This window comes from Salvelinus fontinalis, chromosome 24 (assembly GCF_029448725.1).
Source record: "Salvelinus fontinalis isolate EN_2023a chromosome 24, ASM2944872v1, whole genome shotgun sequence".
Classification (NCBI taxonomy): domain Eukaryota; kingdom Metazoa; phylum Chordata; class Actinopteri; order Salmoniformes; family Salmonidae; genus Salvelinus; species Salvelinus fontinalis.
This window is the reverse complement of record NC_074688.1, coordinates 4,081,989-4,098,965: the sequence shown is the minus strand read 5'-3', so window position 1 is coordinate 4,098,965 and position 16,977 is coordinate 4,081,989. Positions and strand designations below refer to the sequence as shown.

At 45.1% G+C, this 16,977-nt stretch overlaps 1 protein-coding gene across 3 annotated transcripts in view; it reads right to left on the bottom strand.

The window, feature by feature from the left end:
• Window positions 1-16,977, bottom strand: part of si:dkey-103g5.4 (uncharacterized) — a 63,883-nt gene that overhangs the window by 21,164 nt on the left and 25,742 nt on the right. The window lies entirely within an intron of this gene.

Genomic DNA, 16,977 nt, shown 5'->3' with positions numbered 1-16,977 from the left:
CCGCTTCACCAGGCCAAATATATACACTCCTTTCTTGAAACATTAATACGGTATCTTAACAGCCTTTAAATCTATTATAGACAAGTTTGCGCAGTGGAGAACCTATAGGCTCTCAGTGTGTGACAGGTTCGTGATTCTGAAAGGACAGCAACAGGGACTTCACTTGACATTCAGAACATCTGGGGCTCAGACCGGAAGACCTGACTCTGAGTGGGGGTCTCTGCGCGACCGAAATGAAGCGCCCCATACTCTTGGCCTAAAGGGTTATGCCATCGTTTGGATTAGGTTGCAACTGAGTAAACTCACATTAGCAGTAGGCTTGTATTATAACTGTAGAGTGGGGGGGACACAGAAAACCTTTGCAGATAATATGTACAAACCCATGCACCAAACACTTGAAAATCACGATTTTATAATATTTGTAGTAATAAATCAGATTCCAAGGTCAATTGGCTACAGGACAATATGTCTACCTATTTAATTGAACAAAAAATAATATATTGCCTATTTGTCAGCTGAAAATGACTTTCCTGTTGAGGGTAGCATCAAGCTACATTCTCTATTTGTCAGATTTTCCAAGCGTGTTTGTATGTATATCTACGTCAATTATCATGATGCATTCTATCTTGGGTCATTGGGCTCCTAAGCAGGTATGTAGACATCTTAATAAACTGAAAGAGCTCTCACAGCTGCAGCTGCTAACTGGAATGGTCAGCGAGGCCTGTATGATTGCCTTCGGTGATGGGAACATACACATGACCAGTATGTGGACACGTGCTCGTCGAACATCTTATTCCCAAATCGTGGGCACTATGCATTGGGGCATCTGCCAAACCCAAACCCATATGTCAGACTGCCAGATGGTGAAGCGGGATTCCATACTCCAGAGAACGCTTTTCAACTGCTCCAGAGTCCAATAGCGGCAAGATTTACACCACTCCATCCGACACTTGGTATTGCTCATGGTGATCATAGGCTTGTGTGAAGCTGCTCGGCCATGGAAACCCATTTCATGAAGCTCCCGACGAACAGTTCTTGTGCTGATGTTGCTTCCAGAGGCAGTTTGGAACCTGGTAGTGAGTGTTGCAATCGAGGACAGATGAGTTTTACACTCTGCATTCGTGTTCTGTGACCTTGTGTGGCCTACCACTTTGCGGCTGTGCCGTTTTTGCTTCTAGACGTTTCCACGTCACAATAACAGCACTTATAGTTGACCGGGGCAGCCCAAGCAGGGCAGAAATTTGACTCAACTGGAAAGGTGGCATCCTATGACAGTGACACGTTTAAAGTCACTGATCTCTTCAGTATGGCCATTCTACTGCCAATGTTTGTCTATGGAGATTGCATGGCTGTGTGCTTGATTTTATACAACGGGTTGGTCTAATCCTGAATGCTGATTGGCTAAAACTTCCAGGCAGTGTGTCAGGACCCGGTGAGAAACAGTCACTAATAGTTGGCAGAACCCAGAAGATGAGGCAGACTCAGCAGTACTAGAGATAATGATTTAATAAAAGGACAAGATCTTCAGGCAAAGAATATAAATCCACCACGTCCAAAATAAAGCCAAGAGGCACAAAATGGATATCCTCCAAAATACAAAGAAACTCCACAAAGTGGTAAAAACAGCAGGAAAAAACAAACCTCAAAAGACTACTCAAAAAATACACAAGAACTAAACCAGAGAACCTCTGGAACATCCAATAAGAGAACTATATGTTTCACACAAAAAGGCTTGGGCTGGGGCTGGGTGCTAACATACAAACACCAAGCAAACAACTGAGGAACACACAGGGTTTAAATACTAACAAGGGAACGACACACAGGTGCAAACAATAAAAGAGCAAGGAAAAAACAAAAGGTTCAAAAAAGGTGCAAAGGGGACATCTAGTGACAAAAACCAGAACAGTCCTGGCCAAAACCTGACAGAATCCCCCTCCTAGGAACGGCTCCTGACGTTCCTACCAGCCTTCTCAGGGTGGAGGGCCCTGAACTGACGAATGAGGTCAGGGTCCAGTATGTCCTTGGCAGGAACCCAGGAGCGCTCCTCGGGACCGTAGCCTTCCCAGTCCACCAGATACTGCCAGGACCGCTGCACCCAGCGGGAATCCAGTATCCGGTGGACGGTATAAGCCGACTGGCCTCCGATGACACGGGGCGGAGGGGGAGGTCTGCCTGCCGGGATAAGGGGAGAAAAAACAACAGGTTTTAATAAAGAAATGTGAAATGTTGGATTGATCTTAAGGGATATGGGTAAGTGCAGGCGAAAAGTAACGGGATTGACTCTCCTGGCAATCTTAAAGGGACCGATGAATCTCTGGGACAGCTTGCGAGACTCCACCCGTAGCGGTAAGTCTTTTGTTGAGAGCCATACTCTCTGGCCGGGGTACAGGGTAGGACCGGGACGGCGACGTCTGTTGGCTTGTCGCTGGTACTGCTGTGAGGCACGCAGAAGATTAAGACAGGCCTTCTTCCACGTAAGCCGACAGCGTCTGATGAACCTCAAGGCTGAAGGCACTCTGACTTCTGCCTCCTGGTCCGGGAACAATAGCGGAGCATAGCCAAACTGACACTCGTGCGGGGACATACCAGTGGATGAGGAGCACAAGGTGTTGTGCGCGTACTCGGCCCAAACAATGAAGGATGACCATGTGGATGGGTTGTTGGAGACCATATATCTGAGGGTGGTTTCCAGCTCTTGATTCATCCTCTCAGTTTGGCCGTTGGACTCCGGATGGTACCCTGAAGAAAGACTGGCCGTAGCCCCTATGAGTTGGCAGAAGGCCTTCCAAAACCTAGAGGCGAACTGTGGACCTCTGTCGGAAACCATATCTTGCGGAATGCCAAAGACTCGGAACACATGGTTAATCACCAACTCAGCCGTTTCCTTGGCAGAAGGTAATTTGGTCAAGGGAACAAACCTGGCCGCCTTAGAAAACCTGTCGATGATGACTAGGATAGTAGTATTACCATGGGACGGAGGAAGGCCAGTAATAAAGTCCAACGAGATATGGGACCAGGGTCGGTGGGGAATAGATAAAGGGTGAAGGAGTCCTTGAGGGCGGAGGTGAGAAGATTTGCCCTGGCAGCACACGGAACAGGCCTTGACGAAAGTGGCAACGTCTTCTTTTATTGTGGGCCACCAGAACTTACGCTGGATGAACTCCAAGGTGCGACCTACGCCTCGGGTGACAGGTGAGGCGAGAGGAGTGCCCCCACAGAAGGACTTGGGACCTTGCTGCCTTGGGAACAAACAACCGATTGGCAGGACCTCCTCCAGGACCCGGTTCGATGGCTTGAGCTTGTTTCACGGTATCCTCCACTTGCCACGAGATCGGAGCCACGATCTTAGCGGCAGGAAGGACAGTCATGTCAGTATCTTCTCGAATGGCAGGAGAGTAGATTCGTGACAAGGCGTCCGGTTTGAGATTCTTCGACCCGGGTCTATAGGTGAGGATAAACTGGAATCGGCTGAAGAAAAGAGACCATCGAGCTTGTCTGGAGTTCAACCGCTTCGCCTGCTGGATATACTCCAGATTTTTGTGGTCCGTAAGCACTTGAAATGGTTGAGAAGCCCCCTCGAGCCAGTGTCTCCATTCCTTCAATGCCATCTTAACCGCTAGGAGTTCACGATCCCCCACATCGTAATTCCTCTCGGCCGGGGTAAGCCGGTGAGAGAAGAAGGCGCAAGGATGAAGCCTCTTGTCTTCACCCCTCTGAGACAGGACAGCTCCAACACCAACCTCTGATGCGTCTACCTCCACCACAAAAGGTTCATCCGCCGTCGGTAGTGTCAGGATGGGAGCAGAGAGGATGCGCTGCTTGAGTCCTTGGAAGGCCGTCTCAGCTTCTCTTCCCCACAGAAACCTTGTGTTGCCACCCTTGGTTACAGCTGAGAGAGGGGCTGCCACCGAGCTGAAGTTCTTGATGAACTTGCGGTAAAAGTTGGTGAAGCCCAGGAAACGCTGAACTTCCTTAACGGACTTGGGGGTGGGCCAATCCGCTACCGCCCCTACCTTCTTGGGGTCCATCTGGATCCGCCCGGGTTCCACTACAAATCCCAGGAATTGTACTCGAGAGGAATGGAATTCACACTTTTCCGGCTTAACGTACAAATGGCTGTCTAGGAGGCGTTTGAGCACTTGTCTGACATGCTTAGTGTGTTCTTGAAGGGAGCTCGAAAAGATGAGGATGTCATCCAAGTAAACAAACACGAAAATGTTAAGCATATCCCTAAGCACATCGTTTATGAGCGCTTGGAACACAGCCGGGGCGTTGGTCAGGCCGAAGGGCATCACCAAGTATTCGTAGTGACCAGTAGGCATGTTGAAAGCGGTCTTCCACTCGTCACCGGGTTTGATCCGCACAAGATGGTATGCGTTCCGTAGGTCAAGCTTAGTGAAGACCACTGCTTCCTGGAGCAGCTCAAAGGCTGTGGCCATAAGGGGTAGCGGGTAGCGGTTACGGACGGTTATGGCATTAAGTCCCCGGTAGTCGATGCAAGGACGTAATCCACCGTCTTTTTTGGCCACAAAGAAAAAACCTGCTCCTGCCGGCGAGGTGGATGGACGCATGAGGCCTGCTGCCAGAGCGTCCTTGATGTAGGTATCCATAGCAGCTCGTTTGGGAGGAGATAGGGAAAAGATCCGACCCCTGGGGGGGCAGGTGCCCGGAAACAGGTCGATGGGGCAATCGTAAGGTCTATGGGGTGGTAGTTTGGTGGCCCTCTGTTTGCTAAATACCGGTTTGAGGTCATGGTAACACTCGGGAACTCGGGACAGGTCGATGGATTCTAGAGACTCGGGAGGGGAACTCGGGGAACTTGGGAAGATACAAGTGGCTTGGCACGTAGGACCCCACTGCTTGATAGTGCCCACAGACCAGTCGATGTGAGGGTTATGGCTGTGAAGCCAGGGGTATCCAAGGACGAGAGGGAACTCGGAACACGAGGTCAGATGAAAGTTCATCACTTCCTGGTGTTGGGAAACTGAAAGTCGCAAGGGGGTAGTGACACGGGTGACAAGTCCAGATCCCAAAGGGCTTCCATCCAACGTAGTAACCCTTATGGGGTCACTTAGAGGTTCAGAGGGAACGCCATTCTCCTTCGCCCAGACACCATCCATGAAGTTACCTGCGGCTCCAGAGTCTACCAAGGCTTGAAGGGGAAGCTCGTGGTTGTCCCAGGAAAGGGTAACTGGAATGAGCAGGCGGGAGTTGGATGGATGGGAAGAGGTTATGTTTCCCGTTACAGTCCTCCCAGGCCTGCACGGGAGAGTGCGTTTTCCCTGGAGCCCGGGACACGTGGAGAGGAAATGACCCGGTTTGCCGCAATATAGACAGCATCGCTCCCTCATCCGGCGGTCTCTCTCAGCCTGGGAGATGCGTCCAACCTGCATGGGTTCCGGTGGAGTCAGCGAGGATAAAGGTGGAGACTCGGAGCTGGGACCGATAGGAGCTAGGGTGAGAGATCTACGGTTGAGCTCTCTCTCTCAGACGCTGGTATATGCGTGAAGCCAACTTGATCAGGGACTCGAGGTTGTCCGGTGGTTCCCGAGTGGCCAATTCATCTTGGATGGTGTCGGAAAGACCCTTCAAAAAGCACACTGTGAGCGCCTCGTCGTTCCAGCCACTCGCTGCTGCCACCGTGCGGAACCGGATGGCATAGTCCGTCACGCTGCACCGACCTTGGCGGAGAGTTAGGAGCTGTTTGGCTGAGTCAGGACCGCTGGTGGGATCTTGAAACACTCGCTTGAATTCTTCAGCAAAGGTAGAGTAGCTGGCACAGCAGGGACTTTGGGCATCCCACACAGCAGTAGCCCAGGCTAGGGCTTTTTCCGACAGCAGGGTGATGATATATGCTATCTTGGACCGGTCGGTGGAAAACGACGAGAGTTGCAGCTCGAAGGAGAGAGAACATTGGGTGAAAAAACCCTTACAAACACTCGGATCACCTAAGAACCGTTGGGGAGGCGGCAGACGAGGTTCAGCCAGGAGGTTAACTGCCACGGGCACTTGAATCTGATGAACTGGAGCAGAAGCGGTTGCAGGGGAAAGTTGATCAGAAATCTGCTTTATGGAAGTCATCATCTCTGACAGAAGTTGAGAATGTCCAGCCAGTAAGGCCTCTTGCTGAACCAGAGCAGCTTTGTGACGTTGGACAGTCCCCTCGTGGTGGGACAGCATGGGAAAAAAGTCCTGGGTACTGGCTGCCTCTGGGTTCATTATAATGGCTCAGTGTTTCTGTCAGGACCCGGTGAGAGAAACAGTCACTAACAGTTGGCAGAACCCAGAAGATGAGGCAGACTCAGCAGTACTAGAGATAATGATTTAATAAAAGGACAAGATATTCAGGCAAAGAATATAAATCCACCACGTCCAAAATAAAGCCAAGAGGCACAAAATGGATATCCTCCAAAATACAAAGAAACTCCACAAAGTGGTAAAAACAGCAGGAAAAAACACACCTCAAAAGACTACTCAAAAAATACACAAGAACTAAACCAGAGTACCTCTGGAACATCCAATAAGAGAACTATATGTTTCACACAAAAAGGCTTGGGCTGGGGCTGGGTGCTAGCATACAAACACTGAGCAAAGAACTGAGGAACACACAGGGTTTAAATACTAACAAGGGAACGAAACACAAGTGCAAACAATAAAAGAGCAAGGAAAAAACAAAAGGTTCAAAAAAGGTGCAAAGGGGACATCTAGTGACAAAAACCAGAACAGTCCTGGCCAAAACCTGACATGGTGTCTATTCCACCGGCTAAATTTGATGTTAAAATGCCTATTTACTCTTTTCCATTTGACTGCTCAATCCACTGTCTCATCAGCCCAACCAGGCACTTTATAAACTTGATATCCACTATAAAAAGCCTCTAGTCATTATCTCACATTTCTTTTAGACTAACATTTAGTTAACAGGGAGATTTGGATGTTTGTCTCCGACATTTGCAACATTGTTTCAATATTCAAATTCGATCTCCAGATGTCGCATAGTAATGAACGTGTCAGGAGTTGGGATGAAACAGACAAGCAGACACCTTTTCTCAGCCTGTCGAAATCATGAATCAGCATAATTTTTATGGATAATTGTATACAAATAACTATCAATAGAAAACAGGTCAAATGAAACGAAGTGCAGGTAGTTTGCAGTCTTTCCAACTTCAGTTTGAAGTGACTGTGTTAGCTGTCTTGTTGGCTAGTTCCTCTGAAAAATTGTCTTAATGAGAGAGCACATTTTCTACGCCAGGCGAAATCGCGCATCATTAGCTTATTGTTATGGATGTACCCATACAAATATCACTAGAAAACAGTTTAAACAAACACAAATGCAGCAACTTTGCTGTTATTCTGGCTGCACTGTTTTACGTGACTAAATTAGCCGTAGTTGGCTAGCTAGCAAGCAAGGGATAAGAACGTTGAAAGCCAGTATTGCAATGGAACATTTAGTACAAACGACTGGGTCACATCCATAGATACAGAACAAGAAGACTGAACGACTGGGTCGTGTCTCTGGCAACCGAACGACCAGCCGGCTCGGGTAGCAATAGATTTGTGTCAGGAGTATATCTTGTGGAAGGATGAAATAGTATGAATAAATTAATCAACATAACGTTGATGAAAATATGTAAATCATTATTTGAATATTTTGGTAACCTGCTGTATAAAAGTAATAATGGCCTCGAAGCTGATGTTTGGAGGATATATTGGCACAGTTTTCCGCCCCTCGACTTAAGTTTCGGACCTAACGTCTCACAAAGGCAGTGGTGGGAAAAAGTATCCAATTGTCATACTTGACTAAAAGTATAGATACCTTAATAGAAAGTTACTCAAGTAAAAGTGAAAGTCACCCAGGAAAATAGTACTTGAGTAAAAGTCTAAAAGTATTTGATTTTAAATATACTTAAGTGTCAAAAGTAAATGCAAATGCTAAAATATGCTTAAGTATCAAAAGTAGAAGTAAAAGTATAAATCATTTCAAATTCCATATATTAAGCAAAGCAGAGAGCACCATTTTCTTGTTTTTAAAATGTACAGATAGCCAGGGGCACACTCCAACACTCAGACATTATTTACAAAAGATGCATTTGTGTGTAGTGAGTCCGCTAGACTATAGGCAGTAGGGATGACCACGTGTTCTCTTGATAAGTGTGTCAATTTCACCATTTCCCTGTCCTGCTAATCATTCAAATCCTTTCCCTTTCAAAATGTAACGAGTACTTTGGGTTGTCAGGGAAAATGTATGGAGTAAAAAGTACAATATTTTCTTTAGGAATGTAGTGAAGTTAAAGTAAAAGTTGTCAAAAAATAGCAATAGTAAAGTAAAGTACAGACACCCCAAAAAGCGACTTAAGTAAAAATACTTTAAAGTACTACTTAAGTACTTTACACCACTGCACAAAGGGCACCTATTAGTAGATGGGTAAAAATGAAAAAAGACATTGAATATCCCGTTGAGCATGTTGAATGTATTAAGTACACTTTGGATGGTGTATCAATACACCCAGTCATTACAAAGATACAGGCACCCTTCCTAAATCACTTGCCGGAGAGGAAGGAAACCGCTCAGGGATTTCACCATGAGGGTGACTTTAAAACAGTTTAATGGCTGTGAGAGGAGAAAACTGAGGTCGGATCAACAACATTATAGTTACTCCACAATACTAACCTAATTGACAGTGAAAAGAAGGAGGCCTGTATAGAACACAATTATTCCAAAACAAACATCCTGCAAAAAATGTGGCAAAGCCATCCACTTTTTGTCCTGAATAAAAAGTGTTATGTTTGGGGAAAATCCAATACAACACATTACTGAGTACCACTCTCCATATTTTCAAGCATAGTGGTGGCTGCATCATGTTATGTGTATGAATGTAATCGTTAAGGACCGGGGAGTTTTTCAGGATAAAAAATGAACAGAAGGGAGCTAAGCACACGCAAAATCCTAGAGGAAAACCTGCTTCCCTCTGCTTTCCACCAGACACTGCGAGATGAATTCACCTTTCAGCAGGACAATAACCTAAAACAGAAGGCCAAATCTACACTGGTGTTGCTTACCGAGAAGACAGTGAATGTTCCTGAGTGGCTGAGCTACATGATTGACCTAAATCTGCTTAAAAATATATGGCAAGACCTAAAAATGGTTGTCTAGCAATGACTAACAACCAATTTGACAGAACTTGAAGAATATTGAAAATAATAATGTGCAAATTTTGCACAATACAGGTTTGGAAATCTCTTAGAGACTTACCCAGAAAGACTCACAGCTGTAATCGCTGTCAAAGGTGCTTCTACAAAGTATTGACTCAGGGGCAGTGGCGGTTCTAGCTTGTATGGCTCCCTTGGCGAACCCCCTCTTCAGTGCCCCCCCCCCCCCCCCCACCAACAAAAAAGAAAACATTCTGCACTAACTGTAATTTTTATTCAGACATTTGGAACAACACAAATAAATAATCATAACATTTAAAACTATATAAATATAAAAATGTATATAAAAATAAAACTCATAAATATAAAAAAACAAGTAAAAAAGACAAACTCGAGCATCAATACATTACCCATCCCCCAACACGATTATTCTGAACTATTTTGCACAAACCAGAAAAAAATGCAACAATATGTCTGTGAAACTATATATTCACAGTATTATGAAGGAATTGTGGTTTATTTGGTAGCATTTAGTAGTGTGACTGATTTTACTAATTCCATTAGTACTGTACAAAGTTAGAGGTGCGCTATTTGATAGATTCCCCGCTCCCCATACCTCAGGCTTCCAGTGGGGAGACCTGAGGTCAACCTACCCCCGCCCCCTTCCCCATCTCGTACTTCTGATTGGGAGACCTTCCCAGGCAGTAGCCTGCCTAGCGCACAAATTAGAATCAGGGCGCCCACTCCGACAAGGTTAATTGACCCACAGTCCCACATGGTGATATGATTTCATTGACGTGACGTCAAAGTCTGAAAATACTTGGCATGGGTCCTCAGATCCTCAAAAGGTTTTACAGCTGCACCATCGAGAGCATCAGGGGTATGAAGCTCAGGGGTATGAATACTTATGTAAATTAGATATTTCAAAAATGTTTGGCTCTCGATCTTCGCCTCTCCCGAGTCCGTACGGGAGTTTCAGCGATGGGTCAAGACTGTAACTACCAATTGGATACCACAAAATTGGAGAGAAAAAAAGGGATTTAAAAAAATAAAAAATTATAGAAAAATATTATATATATACATATATATATATTTTTTTAAATAAACAAAATAAATAACAAATAATTAAATAGCAGCAGTAAAATAACAGTAGTGAAGCTATATACAGTACCGGTACAGAGTCAATGTGCGTGTGCACAGGTTAGTCATGGTAATTGAGGTAATATGTACATGTAGGTAGAGTTAAAGTGACTATGCATAGATAATAAACAGAGAGTAGCAGCAGCGTAAAAGAGGGGGTGGGGGACAATGCAAACAGTCTGTGTAGCCATTTGATTAGCTGTTCATGTGTCTTATGGCTTAGGGGTAGAAGCTGTTAAGAAGCCTTTTGGACCTAGACTTGGCACTCCGGTACCACTTGCTGTGCAGTAGCAGAGAGAATAGTCTATCACTGGGGTGACTGGAGTCTTTAACAATGTTTAGGCCTTCCTCTGACACCGCCTGGTATAGAGGTCCTGGATGGCAGGAAGCTTGGCCCCAGTGATGTACTGGGACGTACGCATTACCCTATGTAGCCTTGCGGTCGGAGGCCGAGCAGTTGCCATACCAGGCAGTGATGCAAACCGTCAGGATGCTCTTGATGGTGCAGCTGTAAAACCTTTTGAGGATCTGAGGACCCATGCCAAGTATTTTCAGTCTCCTGAGGGGGAATAGGTTTTGTCGTGAGCTCATCACGACTGTCTTGGTGTGTTAGGACCGTAATAGTTTGTTGGTGATGTGGACACCATGGAACTTGAACCTCTCAACCTGCTCCACTGCTCCACTCCACTTCATTGATGAGAATGGGGGCGTGCTCGGTCCTCCTTTTCCTATAGTCCACAATCATCTCCTTTGTCTTGATCACGTTGAGGTAGAGGTTGTTGTCCTGGCACCACACTGCCAGGTCTCTGACCTCCTGCCTATAGGCTGTCTCATCGTTGTTGGTGATCAGGCCTACCACTGTTGTGTTATCAGCAAACTTAATGATGGTGTTAGAGTTATGCCATGCAGTCATGAGTGAACAGGGAGTACAGGAGGGGACTGAGCACGCACCCCTGAGGGACCCCCCTGTTGAGGATCAGCGTGGCGGATGTGTTGTTACCTACCCTTACCACCTGGGGGCGGTCAGGTGTTTAGTCCCAGGATCCTTAGCTTAGTGATGAGCTTTGAGGACACTATGGTGTTGAACGCTGAGCTGTAGTCAATGAATAGCATTCTCACATAGGTGTTTCTTTTGTCCAGGTGTGAAAGAGCAGTGTGGATTGCATCCTCTGTGGTTCTGTTAGGCCGGTATGCAAATTGGAGTGGGTTTCTGGGATAATGGTGTTGATGTGAGCCATGATCAGCCTTTCAAAGCGCTTCATGGCTACAGACGTGAGTGCTACGGGTCGGTAGTCATTTAGGCAGGTTACTTTAGTGTTCTTGGGCACAGGGCCTATGGTGGTCTGCTTGAAATATGTTGGTATTACAGACTCAGACAGGGAGAGGTTGAAAATGTCAGTGAAGACAGTTGCCAGTTGGTCAGCACATGCTCGCAGTACACATCCTGGTAATGCGTCTGGCCCTGCGGCCTTGTGAATACTCACATTGGCTATGGAGAGCGTGATCACACAGTCGTCCGGAACAGCTGATGCTCTCATGCATGTTTCAGTGTTGCTTGCCTTGAAGCGAGCATAGAAGTAATTTAGATTGTCTGGTAGGCTTGTGGTCCCGTGTGGCTCAGTTGGTAGAGCATGGCGCTTGCAACGCCAGGGTTGTGGGTTCAATTCCCACGGGGGGACCAGGATGAATATGTATGAACTTTCCAATTTGTAAGTCGCTCTGGATAAGAGCGTCTGCTAAATGACTTAAATGTAAATGTGTCACTGGGCAGCTCGTGGCTGTGCTTCCCTTTGTATCTGTAATAGTTTGCAAGCCCTGCCACATCCGACAAGCATCTGAGTCGGTGTAGTACGATTAAATCTTAGTCCTGTATTGATGCTTTGCCTGTTTGATGGTTCGTCGGAGGGCATCGTGGGATTTCTTATAATCTTCCGGGTTAGTCCCACTCCTTGAAAGCGGCAACTCTACCCTTTAGCTCAGTGCGGATGTTGCCTGTAATCCATGGCTTCTGGTTGGGGTATGTACGTACAGTCACTGTGGGGATGACGTCATTGATACACTTATTGATGAAGCCAGTGACTGATGTGGTGTACTCCTGAATGCCATCGGAAGAATCCCGGAACATATTCCAGTCTGTGCTAGCAAAACAGTCCTGTAGCTTAGCATCTGCGTCATCTGACCACTTCTTTATTGACCTAGTCATTGGTGCTTCCTGCTTCACTATTTGCTTGTAAGCAGGAATCAGAAGGATAGAATTATGGTCAGATCTGCCAAATGGAGGGCGAGGGAGAGCTTTGTACGCATCTCTGTGTGTGGAGTAAAGGTGGTCTAGAGTTTTTTACCTCTGGTTGCTCATTTAATAGATATTAGGTAAAACGGATGAGGATGAGCGATTTCCTGTTTGCTTATGGCCTTATACAGCTCATTGAGTGTGGTCTTAGTGCCAGCATCGGTTTTTGGTGGTAAATAGACAGCTACGAAGAATATAGATGAAAACGCTCTTGGTAAATAGTGTGGTCTACAGCTTTTCATGAGATACTCTACCTCAGGCGTAGGTAGGATATACGTGATCGTAATTCATCTATTTTATATACGTTGGCGAATAGGACTAATGGTAAAGGCAGATTACCCACTCGCCATCGGATCCTTCCAAGGCACCCCGACCTACATTCCCAATATCTCTGTCTTTCTCCTGCGAATGATGGGATGAGGGCCTTGTCTGGTGTCTGAAGTAAATCCTTTGCGTCCGACTCGTTAAAGAAAAAATCTTCCAGTACGAGGTGAGTAATTGCTGTCCTGATATCTAGAAGCTCTTTTCAGTCATAAGAGACGGTGGCAGAAATATGAGGTAAAAAATAAGTAAAAAATAACCCGTGAAAACATACACAATAACACAATTGGTTAGGAGACCGAAAAACGTCAGCCATCTCCTCTGGCGCCATTGTCATACTAGGGGTTTAAATACTTTCTGAAGGCACTGTATAGAGCATCAGGATCTAACAGTTTATACACACAGGACATGTCAGAAGTGGCGTCTTTCTTTTTTTTGAGAGGTAATGTTTAGCAAGTACTACTTCCTCTGGCTTGAGAGGAATATTATACGTTTCTCTTCTGTGGGCCTCCCCTCTCTCTGTTCTCTCTCTTCCTTGATTTCTGAAGATGGATCTCCTATTATTACAGAGACAGAATAGTATCAGTGCCGTAACAATATGGATTATTCTGAACAGAAAAACACAGAAGCAATATGGACAACAGGCAAATCATATTTACCTGAATTTAGCTAGGTTAAATATGGGATCACTAATGCTCCATATTGATATTAGTAATTCATTCAATCTAAAGCCTGATTAACATTCAACTGTCTTAACCTATCACTAACCACAATACCTGTGTTCTCTGTCACTTTAACAACAAAATTGATACACGTGCAGCCATGGAACAAACAGACGAGTTTGGCTTAGATTGTTAACATGTAAACTATATTTTGTCTCCATTGTTTATTGAAAGCAAATAAATATGCACAATGACCAATTGCTGTTTCATACATCATTACAGTTGTTTACTAGTAGCTAGCTAGCGAATTTTTGCCGTATTTGCATTTACATGAAATCAGTTAAAACACCATATAACAAGACTCTGTATCAATAACAAGATGAAACATGCTGAAATGAGCCACTTACAATCCCCCACATGGCAGTGTCTTGTCATTCTTGCTAGCAATCTGGCCTTATAGAATCACAACAGTCTGACTTCTGCCCCACGGAAGCACGAGAATCGTTTTCGTGACGTTGTCAGCAAACCCATATATGAAATGCTACAAGTAAATAATTGTGTTACAATCTATTCACTTACTCCTGCAAATACAACAACCGTCTCTGTGTTTGCTGAGCTGCATCTCTCGCCCTTTCTCTCAAGAATAAATTCTGTATGTCCATCTTCTTTAAGTTAGAAAAACAATGATAACTCCGCTATCCAGCTTTGTTTTCTCAACCAACCCAATGTAACGGATGTGAAATGGCTAGCTAGTTAGCGGGTACGCACTAATAGCGTTTCAATCGGTTACGTCACTTGCTCTGAGACTTGAAGTAGGGTTTCCCCTTGCTCTGCAAGGGCCGCGGCCTCTGTGGAGCGATGGGTAATGATGCTTCGTGGGCGACCGTTGTTGATGTGTGCAGAGGGTCCCTGGTTCGCGCCCGTGTCGGGGTGAGGGGACGGTCTAAAGTTATACTGTTACACCAACAACAGATAGCAAGTTAATTGAGCTGACGATACCAAAAGTAGCTAATGTCATGTTAGCCATAAGTTAGCTAGCTTCATTAGAATTGTTTTGCATATTTGGACATATTTCAACAAATTTAAAGCCCAATGAATACTCGCCTTTGTGTAATGATTTAACTCCCACCTCTTATGGGACATTTATTTTGAAGGCACGTGTAAATAACAACTGCACGAGGACAGACAGTGACGGACAGGCTGACACACATCACAGTTACAAATAGTAGCTATCTAGAAATTGCACAAAAAATTGTTTTTCAAAGAAACGGAAAGTAGACAATGAATGTAGGGTGTTCAAGTAAAAGTGGACATCGAAATATTTATTTATTGAGGTATCAGGGAAGCTGTGTGCTTAGTGTGCAAAGAGACCATCGTTGTCTTGAAAGACTACTACTTGTCCCGACACTTCCAGATGAAGCATTCAGAGAAATATGTCTTCTGAGCAGAGGGCAGGTGCATCGAAAGAGTTGCTTTCTCAGTTGCAAAAGCAGCAAGGACTTTTCACAAAACTGCATTCAGCAAACAACGGAATTGTGAGAGCTAGCTATGTACTCTCCCACAAAATTGCTAAACATAGCAAAACATTAATCTGAGGGTGAATTCATTAAAGAATGTTTAATTGACTTTGCAGCAATACTTTACCCCAACAAGAAAGAGCTGTTTGAAAATGTTTCGCTGTCAAGACGAACAGTGACCCGGCGTGTTGAGGACATCGCAGAGAATATGGAACGACAGTTGAAAGACAGGGTAAAGGATTTCACCTATTTCTCCTTGGCCCTGGATGAGAGCAGTGATGCACGTGACACGGCACAGTTGTTGATATTCTTACGAGGCAAAATCCCAGTCTTTGGAATTACAGAGGAGTTTACTTCAGTGCAGTTAATGAAGAGCATAACCACAGGGAGATATTTATTGGAGGAGGTTAATAAGTGTGTGGCAAAGCTGGGACTGAGTGGGTGCCCAAACTTGACAGGAAAAAAACGTTGGCCTTTTGAAAAGATCAAAATACACGATCAAGTAGCTGAGCTGAATCCAGATCAGAAAATGATTTTCCTGCATTGCATTATTCATCAGGAGGTGCTCTGTAAATGTGTTCTGAAAATGAGCCATGTTGTGGATACAGTCACTAAAGTGGTAAACTTCACAAGGGCAAAATGTTTAAACCACAGGCAGTTTGTCTCCCTGTTGGAAGAGACAGTCAGGACATACAGATCTCCCCTGCAACACAAACGTGAGATGGCTGAGTTTGGGGAAGGTGCTTAAAAGAGTGTGGGACCTGAAGTCGGAGATTGCTGAGTTTCTGCAAACGAAAGGAAAATATGTGGATTTCCCTAAACTGCAAGATAAAGAAAGGTTGGCTGATTTTGCCATGGACATCATGGACCTCGTGAATGAACGGAATTCAAAACTACAAGGGAAGGGCCTTTTTGCACATCAGATGTACAGCCTTGTCAAAGCCTTCAAGGGAAAATTACCGCTCCTGACCCGCCAAGTAGAAGACAACAATCTCACCCACCTTCCGACACTACTAGTCTGTTCCCTATCAGTTGACCAGCGGGAGAAGTATACATCGCTGCTGCATGCTTTGAACGGTGAGTTTTCTCATCGTTTTGAGGATTTCAAAGTGTTGGAAAATGACATGCTGTTGGTTTCCTTTCAACTTCAATGTGGATAACGCTCCCACTAACCTGCAACTTGAGCTTATCGATCTTCAGTCTGAAGCAGTGATTAGAGAACTATTTAATTGACACTGACGAGGTTGTATGCATCTTTTGTTGAACAAAACTTTCCAAAGATCAGGAGTCATGTTCAGAAGATGTTTGTACTGTTTGGGTCAACCTATGTATGTGAACAGACATTTTCAGTGATGAAATATAACAAGTCAAGACTCAGATCTCTTACTCTTAATCTCTTCTCTTATCTCTTACTGACTCTCACCTCTCAGGAATCCGTCGCATAGCGACAGAAACTATACTTGACTTCACTGCTCTAGTCAATGCCCATCAGAGACTTCACTCCTCACACTGATTGAGTAGTTTAAATGTAATATTGAGCTCTATCTTTCTTGTGTTTTTGTGCATACCCGTTAACAAGAGTTCTGTCCGTGGTGCTGAATGCACAGTGTACTTTTCCCTCAATTATTTCTTGCACTGTTACCCCAGGAAATCTTAAGTCTTATTACATACAGCCAGGAGGAACTATTGGATATAAGAGCAACGTCAACTTACCAACATTATGACCAGGAATACGACTTTCCCGAAGTGGATCCTCTGTTTGGTCCACCACCCAGGACAATGGATCGGATCCCAGCAGGCAACCCAAAACAACGGCGCCGCAGAAGGGGCAGACGAAGCGGTCTTCTGGTCAGGCTCCGTAGACGGGCACATCGCTCACCACTGCCAAGTATATTACTCG